Source organism: Somniosus microcephalus, chromosome 3 (genome assembly GCF_052327205.1).
Source record: "Somniosus microcephalus isolate GS21.2 chromosome 3, FLI_Smic_1.0, whole genome shotgun sequence".
NCBI lineage: Eukaryota > Metazoa > Chordata > Chondrichthyes > Squaliformes > Somniosidae > Somniosus > Somniosus microcephalus.
This window is the reverse complement of record NC_140989.1, coordinates 125159391-125174072: the sequence shown is the minus strand read 5'-3', so window position 1 is coordinate 125174072 and position 14682 is coordinate 125159391. Positions and strand designations below refer to the sequence as shown.

At 45.4% G+C, this 14682-nt stretch overlaps 1 protein-coding gene and 1 long non-coding RNA gene across 8 annotated transcripts in view; one reads left to right on the top strand and one right to left on the bottom strand.

Annotated features, from left to right (window-relative positions):
- Positions 1–7999, bottom strand: part of LOC147121385 (aftiphilin-like) — a 77244-nt gene extending 69245 nt beyond the window's left edge. For 3 of the 6 annotated variants that reach the window (XM_085981596.1, XM_085981601.1, XM_085981600.1), the window contains exon 1: positions 7553–7813. The gene's annotated coding sequence lies outside the window, so the exon portion shown is untranslated. Of the gene's footprint in view, positions 1–5825; positions 5859–7552; positions 7814–7898 lie in introns of those variants that run through there. The other 3 variants (XM_085981597.1, XM_085981598.1, XM_085981599.1) reach the window with 3 other exon arrangements.
- A 2-nt stretch (positions 8000–8001) lies between these two features.
- Positions 8002–14682, top strand: part of LOC147121384 (uncharacterized) — a 53608-nt gene continuing 46927 nt past the window's right edge. The window contains exons 1-2 of one of the 2 annotated variants that reach the window (XR_015077528.1): positions 8002–8373; positions 10764–10854. This is a non-coding gene — a long non-coding RNA (uncharacterized LOC147121384). The remainder of the gene's footprint in view (positions 8374–10763; positions 10855–14682) is intronic. The other variant, XR_015077527.1, reaches the window with a different exon arrangement.

The following is a 14682-nucleotide window of genomic DNA, read 5'->3' as shown; positions in this document are numbered from 1 at the left end:
TTCTACATAAATGAGGAAATTACAAAAATATTTACAACTACCATATTGCAGTAAATGAGGAAGATGAACTAAACCAAGACACAAGGAACATTTTCGGGACTCAATACAAATTTAGTTTATCCACTATATCCACCAAGACTTTACAGCAACTGCACCAAGTAAAAAGCTGATGTGATCATGCTATCTGGCAAATAACAATGGAAAAAACAGATACACGATGTACTGTAATCCTGCACTGGTTCCCTTATGCATTATTGATTTTGGTGTTAGATGTCCCCATACCAAGTAGTCATTTTTAAACTCAGGCCAAGTTTTAACATTGTGAGCACAAAATGGCTATTTTCTTCCAAGTTCTTGCATTGAATGCGGTTGAGGGTGTAGGCATGCAAGCTGTTCCCAGGCTTCTGCCAATGTCACTCAGACACTCACTGGAAAATACGGATATGCATTCCAGCAACAGGTCCCTGATTTGCCCTCCCACTTGTGCGGAGGTTTCTGCTGAAGATCCACCACAGCCCAGTACCAACAAACTGAACACCATGGCACCATGCATTTGGTGCTCCAGTATTTTAAGTAACATTAGTAAATTAGCTACACTTCTGTTTTGTCACAACTCACTCCCCCTTCACTCTTTGCCGAAACTTACAAAATTGAAAAAACTCAGGTACTGCCCTGTAAAATATTTTGAGATTGAAGTTATTTGTTCAACACCAACCACGGAGAGAACTTTCTACAACTTGCTCATGATCCAAAAACAGTGGGCACGATAAGTAGCATTTTAAAAAAATACATCCAGTTCATTTTTCTTCCTCAAATGCAATGTGGAAAAATTAATACAGCCATGTTAAAATATGTAAAGACAACTTGCATTTATATTGCACCTTTAATGTAGAAAAAGGTCTAAAAGGTGTTTCAAAGAAGGAAATTTTAGGAGGTAATCAAAAGGTTGTCAAAGAGGTGGGTTTTAAGGAAGAGCGAGATGGCAAGGTGGATGGGTTTAGGGAGAAAGTTTCAGAGCGAGGGCCTAGGCAGCTGAAGGCATAGCCTCCAATGGTGGGGCAAAGGGAGGGAGGGGTTGCACAAAAGACAAGTCAGAGGAACGGAGTTGGGGCAGTTGTAGGGCTGGAGCAGGTTATACAGATAGGAAGGGAAGAGGATATGAGGGGATTTGAACATGAGAATGAGAATTTTAAATTGGAGGCATTGGGGACCAGGAACCAATGTAGGTCAGCAAGGACGGGGACGATAGGTGAGCAGGACCTGAAGCGGAAAGGATACGTGTAGCAGAGTTTTGAATGAGCGGAAGTTTATAGTGGTTGGAGAACGGGATGCTGGCCAGGAGAACATCGGAATTGTCGAATCTGGAGGTGACAAAGGCATGGATGAGGGTTTCAGGCAGATGGCTTGAAGTAGGGGTAGAGGCTGGCGATATTCCGGAGGTGGAAGAAGGTGGTCTTTGTGATGGAGACTTTCAAACATGGAGTTGCAGCTAAGATTGGCACAGGTTTGGGAGGTGACAACTTATTCAAATACTTTGGAGGAAAGGGAAGTTAGAGATGGGGTGCTAGCTTGCAAGAGTTGGGTCAAGCGAGCGTTTTTTTGAGGAGAGGAATGACAGCAGTTTTGAAAACAAAGGGAACAGTATCTGAGGAAATGAAACCATTTAGAATGTCTGTTAACATGGAAAGTAAGTTGGGTGGTCAACAGCTTAGTGGGAAAGGGGTCAAAGAAGCAGGAGGTGGACCTCATGGACAAGAGGAGCTCAGAGAAGACATGAGGGGAGATAGCAGGGAAATGAAGGCAATGCAGGGACAGAGCTATGGTAGGGGAAGCAGCAGAATGGTCTCAATCTTAGTGATAAAGAAGTCCATGTGCTCATTGTACTTGTTGGAGGTGAGGGTGGAGGGGGCGGTGTTGAAGGAGATGGTTGGTAGTGAAGGAAAGAAGCCGGAGTTTTCTTTGCTCTTCAGGATGATCCTGGAATAGTGGGCTGTTTTGGCAGAGGATAGTGCTTGATGTGATCCAGCCAGATCTGGTGATAGATGGCTAAACTAGTTGTGCACCAGATATGCTGAAGTCTGCACCCCTTGAACTTAAGGGATTGAAGATGGGGGCCTCTACTGGAGTATCAGCCAGGATGGGAGGTTTTGCTTGGGACATGAGTGTCAAAGGTGGACATCAGGGAGCGGTTAACGTCTGCAGAAATGTTGTGATGAATGGAGAACCAAAGGCTATTCAAAAGAAACTCAACATGCAGTCAAGTGATGGACAGGTTCTTACTATTTTTTTTCCCATTGCACTAATGCACAAGTTACACTGCTCGCCACCCAACAAATACAGATCAGCTGCTCATGATGATTCCCCTCTCCATTCTTAAATCTACATTCTACTCTATTTTTTGTGCAAAGAAAAAATTGTAAAAAGTCATTCAGTAATTCGAATTAGACAACTTAAGTAAAAAAGCATTTGACTTTCTTGCACTCAAAAAAAAAAAAAAAAAAAAAAAAAAAAAAAAAAAAAAAAAAAAATTGAAATAGCAGGTAATTTGAATTAAAGTAGATTGCATTCCATGCTCGATAACTGGATTCGGGTTGCAACAGAAAATTTAGAATGAATTTTTGAAACTCGGTAACACAAAGTTTGCAATGAGAAACAGAAACATGCATACATCCATTTGATGTCTCTCAGAGACCAAGCAGTTTGCATCTACTTTTAATACTTTCAAAGTACAACTTCAAAGAATAGCAGAGAATGATGGGTACATGGTAATTATGACACAGGAATTAAGAAATTCAGGTGACATCATAAACTACAGCGGTAAAGTCTTCATCCATACCCCAAAATAAAATTATATCACTGTAATCATTCCCAGGTATTTATATTTTTCATACATAAATGTTTGTGAACATTCTGGATTTTTTTTTTTGCCAGCTGTGGATATCGTGGTGCACAAAAAACAATATGCTATGTAGTTAATGCACAAAGACATCCACACTAAGGATTACAAATAACACTTATTGAATGATGGCCTGCAATTAACTGACAATACACACGAGATCCATAATGTGCAGTACAATCCTATACATGAAGATATTGTGCAGGTTGTATGTGCCATTGTAAAAGGCAGTGAAACTGAACAGAATCATATACAACCTGTCATACTTAGAACTGGGGTAGAAAATTCAGTGCAAAAGAGGTTTCATAAACCATGTACACACTATGTAAACAGACATTATGAAATACTAGTTTTCTCTTGAGAAACAATCGCTACCTTTAATGTAAGGTCATACAAAGGGAAGAGTGCGAAAGGCCTATCAATACTCACTCCATCAATCAGATGGTGCATCCAATCACTATTAGTGCTAACTCCTAGCAAGCAAGAGGGGGAAAAAACATGGCAATTTCAGGAAAGACTTCGAATCCCCAACTCTCCAAGCAAATTCCAACAAACCATTGTTACCCATTTCAGACCACTAACCACTCTGTCCATTCAACCCCAATAGGTCACACAAAATCCTACCAGCCATTTAACCCACTGAAGATTGCAGTTATTTATGACGCATACACTTAACTTGTAAACTATATCACAAGCAGTAACTATCATAGTTACTCCTTGGGCTTAAATAAATTGCAAGTCCTCTGGTCTAAAACATAATGCCTAATTTGAATTTCTACACAGACAGTTGAGAGTAGTTGTACCAGTAATAATTATTTACAGTTAAATGGCATATAGGAGAAGTGGACTATTGGGTTGCCAAATTTCCACAACGGGAAACCCAGCTGTATAATGCATGAACAATAAAGTTGAAGGTCGGTTACAACAGTCAGGTCAGCAGTTTTAACAACACACGAACACTTCAGTGACTTTTTGCACCACTGGCTATACCAAGGTGAAGAAAATATTTGCCAGCAGTTCTACAGATATTTCTCAATCCATTGCTGCAAGAAATTAATTTGACTGTAGGTTCATGATTCTACAAAGGAAGAGTGTTAGCTAATGATCTCACGGTGCATCGAAATGACCATTGTTGGTACAGTATATTGCTTAGACTGTGGCCTCAAGACACTGCACTATACCACTTGCAGGAACACTTTCATAATCTAAGCAGAAATAAACAAGTAACTTCACGCAAAAATTAATTTCACTTAAAATATTTCAAAGGTACCATTTTCAATTATCAGAAAACCTTCCTATGCAATGCTTACCATGGTTTTAACCGTAGGCATCATATTTAAATTGGGAAATTTTGCAGAATACCGCAGGTATCATTTAAATTGGGAAATTTTGAAGAATGATGAATAGCAAAGACTTGGCATTTTTTGTGGATAACTATTAAACTATGTAATTAGTTTTCAAAATACTTTTTAAAAAAACTGTAGTGTTGGACAAAAAGCTGGGCAGCTTTGAACTCTTACCCCATGTACTGATTCACATTTTGTTTTTGAGTTTCCATTTTTCCATCTCAGTTTGCCATTTTATACCTTCGCTAAAATTTCTGTTCTCACTCTTTTTCCTGTATAACCTCTTTCTCAACCCCCGTTCCTCCCATTCCACTTTATTTCTTTAATTTTTTCCCTTTGTTGGCTCTGCCCACTATTTTTTCCCTATTTGCCACACTTGGAGATCTACAAACAATATGGACAATTTCAGCTAAGGTTAGGGACACAAACTGAAAGAGGCATTCTGCTTAGTTGGCTATGAGCCCAATACACCTCAGGTGCTTTTACATCATGGTGAGGAGTGATAGCCCTAGTGGACAGAGCAAGAATTTTGAGCGATGGATGAAGACATTCAAAACTCACCTGGAAAGATCATATCTCAAATATGCAGCTGTGAATCGGGCATACATCATTAAATGTACTAGCTGTATCAAATATTGATTTTTTAAAATTCCAATAGCACAAGAAAGCTTTAATGTCCCTACAAACGATACAATCAGTAAAGTTACTCAGATTGTATGTAAATTTCCACATTAACAGAAATCAAACAGCTGTAATCGAACAACCACATGACACAATCCCACTTCGTTTCTGACAAATGTTATTTTTCTAGTATGGTCAATTGATTCAACTGGTTAACAAGTTACTGCAAATTTCAGTATAGGCAAACGCAAGTGCTGCTCCTACAACTGCAAAAGGAACTTTTTCCTACTGTAATAATGTGGTCTCCATATAAGGCCAAATGACTCATCACTCAGAAACCATCACTACCACCAGGACTTTTACACAAAGCAATAGTACTTGCACAACAAATCGCACTACACATGGTAAATGTGGAAATTTGCAAACTTAGTCATGGGATGTCACACCCTGTCAATCACTTGTCCTACTAATAAATATTTGGCACTTAGAAATCAGAGGTTTCACTGGCACTACTTTCAGTTTTATCCAGAAAGTCTTCCACTTATGTTTGCTTAATCAGCTAGGAGAGGACCCTGCTTACGAATACCTCAAATCTATACATTGCAGGGATATACAATGACAAAGCCTGCAGAATTACCAATATTCACTTCCACACTCTTTCCTCCCCACCCCCAGAAAAGCTCACAAATGTCTGGAATTTCTCCAACATTTACCAGTGATCACCACCCACTGCTTATTCAAATCCAAGGAACCAAATACCATATTGAAATCAAACTGAAGGAAGGGAGGAGAAGAACACTGTCCTCCATAGCCCTAAGCACTATACCAGCTGACACATCCTCACAGAAGATGCAGTTTCCACCAAACTGTACAATTCTAACTAGAACAAGATAGCACAGAGGACTCAGTCAAAGCTTGCAAGGGCTGTTTTTGTTTGGGAGAGAAAGAAGCACTCTACTTACCCGTAGAAACTTTTAGATCGCTTTTTCCATCATCTATTTTGTTTTTAAAAATAGGCAAAGAAACAAAGTTTGGATTATTTCTGCATCGAGTATGTTCTTCACATCATGTAAAATTCCCCAGAACACTGAAAAAAATGTCTATTATGGAAACTGGTGCCTTGTACACCATTGCCAAAAACAACGGACCTAGTCGCTATACTGCCAACTGCTTTCAGAGTAAATTAACTAAACAAGGAACTCGCACGTTTATGGTTACTGTAGGTTACAAAGATGTATTGCTGTTCTTCAATATGCCTCGCCCCTCCCTATCTCTAATCTCCTCCAGTCCCACAACCTTCAAAGATCTCTGCGCTCCTCCAATTCTGGCCTCATGAGCATCCCTGATTTTCATTGCTGCCAAGGCCCGAAGCTCTGGAATTCCCTCCCTAAACCTCTCTATCCTCCTTTAAGAGGCCCCTTAAAACCTACTTCTTTGCCCAAGCTTCTGGTAATAGCTCCTCATGCAGCTCGGTGTCGCTTTGGGACATTTTACTACATTAAAATCGCTATATAAATACAAGTAATTGCTCAAAATCTTAAGTCTAAAAGGCTTCACACTTCACTAAACTGTTAATGATAATTGAAAAAAATGTGATGAGGTGTCGTCAATATTATCAAATTTAACAGAAAAATGCCACCTTCACCGCAAGAAATGGTTTAATGAAATGAAAGTAGCATTTTAAGGTTAGTATTAACTTTGTTGTTCCTCATTTGTGCAGAAGGCGGCTTTAAGAGTATAAAGTTTGCTATTTAGACTCTTAATTAAACACAAACTTCTCCCTGAAGCAAATATTTATAATATTTCTCCTCACAAAAAATCTGATCAAGAAAACTAATCATGTACAAACATCGTACGAATATTTTTGTAACCGATAACTAAGCTTTAGAAGCCTGCAATACACTATTGACAAGTTGGATCACAAACATAAACCTTGAAAATAACTAATTTTCAAGGTTATTTTCCTTCTCTCGCTCACTACCTAGTGCTTCAGTTTATGTGGATTATACAATTTAAACTGCTGGTAACTTAAAATACTTTGGGTGTTATGGTCGCAATGTTACCGTTATTAAATGGTACGTTTCAGATATTAAATATTGCAGTGGACAGCTTTAACTGGCAGCTAAATGGCACAACTAAAAGGTCAAGCCTTCGAAGAAACGATCCTATTTATAGAAAAGGTGCTTTACGACAGCATTTGGACCCAGCAATGTGCCGGAAACAGCACTGGAGCCGGTGTGGGGGAAGAGATTCAGAACGGCAGGCTGGGGATCCGAGGGTAGAAGCGGGTCACAGTAACCGAGGGGACGGGGCCACTCTGCCCAACAGCTCCCAACTCCAATCTGCTAGCGGTGTGTAGGCCTCGATAAGCTGCGAAAGTCTTTCCATTTTAATGGGCAAATAATCATTATGAAGTAGCTGGAACAGTTAGACTCCGGACCACCGGCAATATGCTTGGCTGTCGGCAGCTGCTCTCCGCGGGGGCTTTCAAACAGACACGGCGGGGAAGCAGGAGCTAGGCCCCGGGAGTTAAATTCACAGCCGTCACATACTGCAGCCTGGGTCGCACAGCGCGGGGACTGGGACAAGGGGGTAGGCCGCAGTCACAGCCCGAGCCGCGGGGCCGGCACTTCCTCCCGCTCCAGTCCACTCAACTTCAAGCCTCGCACCTCAGGCAGGTAGGCCTTACCTCAGGATGGCGGAGCCCGCCGCCTCACATCGCTGTTGATTGCCCGGGGAGGGCGAGTGAGCGGGAGAGATAAGGCAAGGTTATCTCGATAAATGAGCTCCCATTTTCTTTTTTCAAAAACCGTCTTCGTCTCCGCTCCGGTCGCTCCGTCCCGTCACCGGCTCGGCGACCCCGCCCCGCCAGCGGCGCGCGCACCTTCCCGCCACCCTCCGTGACGTCAATACCCCAGCCATCCGTGACATTCAGGCACCGCCCCCGTCTGCGACGCGCGCACCGTCCTGTCCGCTGGTGACATCGCGGCAACTGCGGCTCCACCCCGCCCACAGCTGATGTCACAGCCGCTCACCTTCCGCCCACAGCTGAAGTCACAGCCGCGCACCTTCCGCCCACAGGTGACGTCACAAGCCGCCCCTCCGGCGTCGCGAGCACCGTCCACCCAGCGATGATGTCACAGCCTCGCCCCTCCAAACCTGCGGCGCGCGCACCTTCCCCCTCCGAGTTGCTGCCATTATATTCTTCCCATCAGCAGGTGGGGTTTACCAACCCTCCCGGATTGGCCTGGAGTTTCCAGGAATTAAAAACTAATCTCCAGGATACTGCTGCAAGAAAAATCATTGAAAGAAATTATGGATTTTTTTCATTTTATTTGAACACTTTTATTTATTAATTATAAAAATATCAGAGATGGTTAAAAAAAAGGAGGGGGGGGGGGGTCGCCAGAGCGGTGACGGAGGATTGGAGCGGAGACTCTGAGGAAGACGAAAAGAAAATGGGAGCTCACTTATTGAGGTAACCTTGACAGTCAAGAATCGTCCAATCAGGTAACAAAGTCTGGTTGCTCTTCAATTAGCCATGGGAAGGCGGGGCTTCTCGCGTCTGGCCGTGTTGGGCAACTAATGGGAGTGTGGGTGCGGGATAGTGCAGTGTTCCCTCACTATTGACCCTCTGACAGTGCAGCCCTCCCCCAGCACTGCCCCTCCGACAGTGCAGCCACCCCCCCCAGCACTGCCCCTCCGACAGTGCAGCGGAAGTACTGCCCCTCCGACAGTGCAGCCCTCCCTCAGCACTGCACCTCCGACAGTGCAGCCTTCCCTCAGCACTGTCCCTTCGACAGTGCAGCGGAAGTACTGCCCCTCCGACAGTGCAGCCATCCCTCAGCACTGCACCTCCGACAGTGCAGCGGAAGTACTGCCCCTCCGACAGTGCAGCCCTCCCTCAGCACTGCACCTCCGACAGTGCAGCCTTCCCTCAGCACTGTCCCTTCGACAGTGCAGCGGAAGTACTGCCCCTCCGACAGTGCAGCCATCCCTCAGCACTGCACCTCCGACAGTGCAGCGGAAGTACTGCCCCTCCGACAGTGCAGCCATCCCTCAGCACTGCACCTCCGACAGTGCAGCGGAAGTACTGCCCCCTGACAGAGCAGTGCTCCATCAAATCTGCCCCCTAACAGTGCAGCACTCCCTTAGTACTAGCTATCCGACGGTGCGGCACTCCTTAGTACTGCCCCTCCAACAGCGCAGTGCTCCCTCAGTACTGATCTTCCGATAGTGCATCACTCCTTCAGTACTGCTCCTCCGACTGTGCAGCCTTCCCTCAGTACTGCCCCTCCGACAGTGCAACATTCCCTCAGTACTGCCCCCGACAGAGTAGCACTCTAACAGTGCAGTGCTCCCTCAGTACTGCCTCTCTGACACTGCAGTACTGCCTCTCAGACAGTGCAGGACTTGCACAGTATTGCATCTCCGACAGTGCAGCATTCCCTCAATACTGCTCCTACGACAGTGCAGCACGACTTGAGTACTGCGTCTCCGACAGTGCGGCGCTCTCTCAGTACTGCACCTCCGACAGTGCGGCGCTCTCTCAGTACTGCACCTCCGACAGTGCGGCGCTCTCTCAGTACTGCACCTCCGACAGTGCGGCGCTCCCTCAGTACTGCACCTCCGACAGTGCGGCGCTCCCTCAGTACTGCACCTCCGACAGTGCGGCGCTCCCTCAGTACTGCACCTCCGACAGTGCGGCGCTCCCTCAGTACTGCACCTCCGACAGTGCGGCGCTCCCTCAGTACTGCACCTCCGACAGTGCGGCGCTCCCTCAGTACTGCACCTCCGACAGTGCGGCGCTCCCTCAGTACTGCACCTCCGACAGTGCGGCGCTCCCTCAGTACTGCACCTCCGACAGTGCGGCGCTCCCTCAGTACTGCACCTCCGACAGTGCGGCGCTCCCTCAGTACTGCACCTCCGACAGTGCGGCGCTCCCTCAGTACTGCACCTCCGACAGTGCGGCGCTCCCTCAGTACTGCACCTCCGACAGTGCGGCGCTCCCTCAGTACTGCACCTCCGACAGTGCGGCGCTCCCTCAGTACTGCACCTCCGACAGTGCGGCGCTCCCTCAGTACTGCACCTCCGACAGTGCGGCGCTCCCTCAGTACTGCACCTCCGACAGTGCGGCGCTCCCTCAGTACTGCACCTCCGACAGTGCGGCGCTCCCTCAGTACTGCACCTCCGACAGTGCGGCGCTCCCTCAGTACTGCACCTCCGACAGTGCGGCGCTCCCTCAGTACTGCACCTCCGACAGTGCGGCGCTCCCTCAGTACTGCACCTCCGACAGTGCGGCGCTCCCTCAGTACTGCACCTCCGACAGTGCGGCGCTCCCTCAGTACTGCACCTCCGACCGAGCGGCGCTCCCTCAGTACTGCACCTCCGACCGAGCGGCCTTCCCTCAGTATTGCCCCTCCGACAATGTAGCGCTCCCTTAGTACTGCCCCCCCCCCCCGACAATGCAGCCCTCCCTCAGTTCTGCACCTCCGACAGTGCAGCGCTCGCTCAGTACTGACCCTCCGACAGTGCAGCTCTCCCTCAGTTCTGCCCCACTGACCGTGCAGCCCTCCCTCAGTCCTGCCCCACTGACCGTGCAGCCCTCCCTCAGTCCTGCCCCACTGACCGTGCAGCCCTCCCTCAGTCCTGTTCCTCCAACAGTGCAGGGCTCCCTCAGTACTGCCCCTCCATCAGTGCAGGGCTCCCTCAGTATTGCACAGCTTAGTTCAGGTGTAAAAGTATGCAATTGATACCCAGTCTTTAGGGCAAGAATGTTGACTTTGAGTAAAAACGTAATTGAAGACACAAAAGACAATTCAATGGATACATTTAATCATGTTACTGTGCAATATGTACAGTCAAGATTAATTTTTTGTTTTGTTTAAACCCTTATTTAGGACATGAGAAATTTCTGATTGTCAAACAACATTTGACACCGAGCCACATAAGGAGATATTAGGACAGGTGACGAAAAGCTTGGTCAAAGAGGTAGGTTTTAAGGAGTATCTAAAAGGTGGAAAGAGAGGTAGAGATGCGGAGAGGTTTCGGAGGGAATTCCAGAGCGTTAGACCTAGGCAGCTGAAGGCATGGGCACCAATGGTGGAGTGATTAAAATCGGGGATGCGCAAGAAGCCAGAATTGGAGGAGCGCAGAGAGCTCGGAGGGTTGTAGGACTGGTGGTGGTTACAGGGATAGGGAGGGTTGAGGCCATGAAGGGAATTAAAACGAGGATGAGAATTTTAATTTTGAGGCGTTGCTGGACCGGGAGCCAATGTAGGTAAGCGAGCACAGGGGTGAGTGGGACTTGGTTAGGGTACAGGCAGCAGAGTTTTGGGAGGGTGCAAGGTGGGATGCCCACCAGAAGAGAATTGAAATGGTCAAGTCTTGAAATAACAAAGGCATGGATGAGGGTTTCAGCAGCAGATGAGCTGAGGCGGGGGCGGAGACGGGCGATGTTATGGCGGGGGAAGTACATGCGCTGTTCAAGGCACACTATGGCAATTGAGAGCAGGAACCCGAGTTGATTATTCTCCATCCTAACTGACTGAGACTAGTTATAGTCCAAAGGTTAAATTACGAGGAGAGATTACACAAACTATGACTGCATTTGCTGGAATTTAGAAGGTTAAGGGGTGATTTGAAGTTTTCACGGTATTAAGGGGAACTGATAGGGTAGACAGAGAGAAACTATTTCCATTGGTTGGGGAATCTATGACTAGGTGACATGGCCTAAAAATTCGAGCCAGGCCTTTCAGGAGTGAAGTTAGGAAACACTTCTACCTGCAAAGGGTGGTAGAGTTTTGGAACTCTCTTCCGCAAACAGCAATTGATGCTAGGGTCAGTTGTTAATTTTAAATCTGAGATTGACAGATTTTTGTTAATCAAAGGTATTAAGGGATATGGGGCAAAGGCAGGTCATTGGAGTTAGGTCACAGATCAGCCATGATCTCATTGACTGGCAGAATAGACTCGAGGGGCTGAATGGCCTTTTCCTGTTCCTGTTATACTATTCCAGCTGCGACCTTGATGCTCTCATAAATATTACTGAAAGTTTTGTTTTTACGCTGGTCTTTTTTTCTGCTATAAATTGTTTATTGTTTAAATTTAGTTTGTTGGAAGTAAAATCTCTGTAGAATGAGTGACCATAATATGGTTGAATTCCAAATTCAGTTTGAGGATGAGAGAGTTGGATCTCAAACCAGCGTACTAAGCTTAAATAAAGGAGACTATGAAGGTATGAGAGTAGAATTGACTAAAGTGGACTGGGAAAACAGATTAAAGTGTAAGACGGTACATGAGCAGTGGTGTACATTCAAGGAGATATTTCACATCTTTCAAGATAAATATATTCCACTGAGGAAAAAGGGGAGTAAAAGAAAAGACAGCCATCCGTGGCTTAGTAAAGTAATAAAGGATAGTATTCGACTGAAAACAAGGGCATATAAAGTAGCCAAATCTACTGGGAGGATAGAAGATTGGGAAGCATTTAAAAGCCAGCAAACAATAACTAAAAGATTAATTAAGAAAGGGAAGATAGATTATGAAAGTAAACTAGCAAAAAATATAAAAACAGATAGCAAGAGTTTCTACAGCTACATAAAAAGAAAAAGGGTGGCTAAAGTGAACGTTGGTCCCTTAGAGGATGGGACCGGGAAACTAGTGGTGGGGAACATGGAGATGGCAAAGACGCTGAACAAATATTTTGTATCAGTCTTTACAGTAGAGGACACTAAAAATATCCCAACACTGGACAAACAGGGGGCAATGGGGGGGGGGGGAGGAGCTAAACACGATTAAAATCACTAAGGAGATGGTACTCAGTAAAATAATGGGACTTAAGGCGGATAAATCCCCCGGACCTGATGGCCTACATCCTAGGGTCTTGAGAGAAGTGGCGGTAGGGATTGTGGGTGCATTGGTGATCATTTTCCAGAACTCCCTGGACTCAGGAAAGGTCCCGGCAGATTGGAAAACTGCTAATGTAACACCCTTATTTAAGAAGGGAAGTAGACAAAAAGCTGGAAACTATAGACCAGTTAGCCTAACATCTGTGGTTGGCAAAATGTTGGAGTCCATTATTAAGGAAACAGTAACAGAGCATTTGGATAAACATAATTTAATAGGACAGAGTTAGCATGGTTTTACGAAGGGGAAGTCATGTTTGACAAATGTGCTCGAATTCTTTGAGGATGTAACATACAGGGTGGATAAAGAGGAACCAGTGGATGTAGTGTATTTGGACTTCCAAAAGGCATTTGACAAGGTTCCACACAAAAGATTACTGATCAAGATAAAAAATCACAGGATTGGGGGTAATATACTGGCATGGGTGGAAGATTGGCTATCTAACAGAAAACAAAGAGTTGGGATAAATGGTTCGTTCTCGGGCTGGCAATCAGTAACTAGTGGTGTTCCGCAGGGATCAGTGCTGGGACCCCAACTCTTTACAATCTATATTAATGATTTGGAGGAAGGGACTGAGTGCAACATATCCAAGTTTGCCGACGATACAAAGATGGGAGGGAAAGCAGTGAGTGAGGAGGACATAAAAAACCTGCAAAAGGACATAGACAGGCTAAGTGAGTGGGCAGAGATTTGGCAGATGCAATATAATGTTGGAAAGTGTGAGGTTATGCACTTTGGCAGAAAAAATCAAAGAGCAAGTTATTATCTAAATGGAGAGAAACTGCAAAGTGCTACAGTACAAAGGGATCTGGGGGTCCTGGTGCATGAAACACAAAAAGTTAGTATGCAGGTGCAGCAGGTGATCAGGAAGGCCAATGGAATCTTGGCTTTTATTGCAAGGGAGATGGAGTATAAAAACAGGGAAGTCTTGCTGCAGTTATACAGGGTATTGGTGAGGCCACACCTGGAATACTGCGTGCAGTTTTGGTTTCCATATTTAAGAAAAGATATACTTGCTCTCGAGGCGGTTCAGAGAAGGTTCACTCGGTTGATTCCGGAGATGAGGGGCTTGACGTATGAGGAAAGGTTGAGTAGGTTGGGACTCTACTCATTGGAGTTCAGAAGAATGAGAGGCGATCTTATCGAAACATAAGATTGTGAGGGGGCTTGATCGGGTGGATGCGGTGAGGATGTTTCCACTGATGGGTGAGACTAGAACTAGGGGGCATAATCTAAGAATAAGGGGCTGCCCTTTCAAAACTGAGATGAGGAGAAACTTCTTCACTCAGAGGGTAGTAAATCTATGGAATTTGCTACCCTAGAGAGCTGTGGAAGCTGCAACATTAAATAAATTTAAAACGGAGATAGACAGTTTCCTAGCAGATAAGGGAATTAGGGGTTACGGGGAGCGGGCAGGGAAGTGGACGTGAGTCTAGGTTCGGATCAGCCATGATCCTATTGAATGGCGGAGCAGGCCCGAGGGGCCGTATGGCCTACTCCTGCTCCTACTTCTTATGTTCTTATGATCAGAAGATTGGGCCAATCTTCATTCATTGCAAAGGCTCTCATTGCGCGTGACTGTTATGTAAGAATTACATTACTTTGTTTGCATAAGTATAAAAAAAACTTTCAGTTGTGAAAAAGTTACATTATTTCGAGTGAGTGGAGGCATGTCTTATGCGGGAAAAACTCAGCAGGCCAGGCAACATCCGTGGAGAGAGAAATAGAGTCAACGTTTCAGATTGAAACCTTTCGTCAGGATGAAGGGTCTTCGACCTGAAACGTTGACTCTGTTTCTCTCTCCACGGATGTTGCCTGGCCTGCTGAATTTTTCCAGCACTTCCTGTTGTTACTTCGGATTTCCAGCATCCGCAGTATTTTGCAATCGTACATGTCTTATGCTGGTTGTGA